Here is a 2,097-nt window from a genome sequence, read left to right on the forward strand (position 1 = left end):
GCTGCACAGCCTCGTTGTCGAAGAGTCTGAAACACCCAGCGTCCGTTGCGAGCTCTTACGAATCATTTACGCTCGCTTCGTGTCGCCCGGGTAAATATAGACCGCTTCTCGAGGCTTGCAACCGGCGAGTCCCAACGAATCTTTACCCGAACGCGCGCGTGTCGTCGACTTCGAATTCGTGCATGGAGCGTGCGTGGTGTCGTCGCGCGTAACCTGTTGAAGATGGTCGATCGTACCGTTCCTTTCGGAGGGGACGATTCGTCGGTAATAGCCTCGGTTGTCGAGAGTCTAAGACGCGCCCAGCGGTCGTTGCGAGCTTTCGAATCATTTTATGCTCGCTTCGTGTCGTCGGGTGAACGTATAGACCGCTTCTCGAGGCTTGTACAACCGGCGAACGTTCTAACGAATTTTTTTTTACATTTACCCGATCGGTGTTCACGGTACATTAGCGGACCCCTCGAGTTCTCGTAATCGAGAACTCGTCGGGTCCGCTTTTTTATTTGCCATTTTTTCAGAAAGCAATACGCCGCTGGCACTTTGCCGTTTTCCCACTCCCAGAATTGTGCCGTTCAGCTCAGAGGGGACCCGTTCCGTTCCGTGCCGTCCACACCCATAACCTCGTTGTCGAGAGTCTTGAAACCCGCCGTTGCGAGATCGAACTTTACTTGCTCGCTTCGCGTTGTCGGGAAAAATATAGACCGCTCGAGGCTGTGTGGTTGGGCGAACGGTGTGGAGCGTCCTAACGAATGTACGAATTTTTTTTTCGTTTACCTGAGCCTTGTTGGAATCGACACGACTGGGTGGTATTGGAATTTTGAAGAGACCGTCGTCGTCGTTCGTTCGTTCGGAGGGGACGATTCCGTCGCTCGCGCCCAAGCCTCGTTGTCGAGAGTCTGAGAAAAACCCGCCGTTGCGAGATCGAATAATTTTATACTCGCTTCGTGTTGCCGGGGAAAACTCTTATAGACCGCCTCGAGACTGTGCGCGAAGACGACGAGTGTGTCCCATCGATGATAACATTGTTATGTTCACCCGAACGAGAGCGTCTTGTCGATCTCGAAAGCAATACGCCGCTGGGTGTTTGGTCTTTTTTTCTTCTCAGTTCGACGCGCACGTTCGTTCCAGAGGGGACGATTCCGCCGTTGCCCGTTGTCCTCGTTGTCGAGAGTCTGTAATCCCGCCGTTGCGAGCTCGAACAGTTTATGCTCGCTTCGCGTTGCCGGGAGGTAAAAGACCGCCTCGAGGCTGCTGGTACGCGGAGGAGTCCTAACGAATTTTTGAAGGGATTTTTTTTTTTCTCTTCGCACCTGGACGCGCGCGTGCATTTTTTCGTAACTTTGAGGGAGACCTTACGCGCGAACCATCGGCGTATGCGTTTCATCCGTAGGACCGATATATCGTGTCGCCTCGAACTCCGTTCGGCGACGCCCGCGTCTCTTTCACCGGGGACGTTTGGGTATCGACTTGTTCGAACTTTAGTACCAAGAGACTCAAAGATCAATAAAATATACATATACGATTACCCTGAACGGTGGATCACTTGGCTCGTGGGTCGATGAAGAACGCAGCTAATTGCGCGTCAACGTGTGAACTGCAGGACACATGAACATCGACATTTCGAACGCACATTGCGGTCCACGGATACAATTCCTGGACCACGCCTAGCTGAGGGTCGTTCACGTAACCAGAATACTGCTTGCGTTGCGTTTCGTCGAATCTTTCTTTCCCTACGGTGCTCGAATCTGCCCGCCGTCGTTCATTCTCGAATTAAATTACGAACGTTTCTGAGTTCGGGCGGCACCGAGAAAGGGAGGAAGAGGAGCGATACGCGACGTACGAGCGATCGTTGGACGTTCGTCCGAGTCGTCTGTGGCCGTGCCGAGGCAATCCGCGATTGGCAACGTGTGTGTGCGCGTGCGGCGTGCGTAAACGCGTTCACGGAACTCGACGGTGCGTCGATCACGAACTCGCGTGAGTTCTTCGTGGCGTCGTGAGTCGTCCGTTAAACGGACGACCGCCCACGGGAACCGCTTCGTGTTTCGATCGCCGATTTTGTTCCGCGTTCCGAATTCGCACACCCGCCACACGCATCGCCTT

The 2,097-nt window shown here is 53.8% G+C and overlaps 1 non-coding gene across 1 annotated transcript; it reads left to right on the forward strand.

Annotated features, from left to right (window-relative positions):
• Nucleotides 1–1,520: 1,520 nt before the first annotated feature.
• Nucleotides 1,521–1,675, forward strand: LOC143432432 (5.8S ribosomal RNA). The gene has a single exon (XR_013103023.1). It is a non-coding gene; the product is annotated as a 5.8S ribosomal RNA (ribosomal RNA).
• Nucleotides 1,676–2,097: the final 422 nt, after the last annotated feature.

This window comes from Xylocopa sonorina, unplaced genomic scaffold (assembly GCF_050948175.1).
Source record: "Xylocopa sonorina isolate GNS202 unplaced genomic scaffold, iyXylSono1_principal scaffold0206, whole genome shotgun sequence".
NCBI classification, from domain to species: domain Eukaryota; kingdom Metazoa; phylum Arthropoda; class Insecta; order Hymenoptera; family Apidae; genus Xylocopa; species Xylocopa sonorina.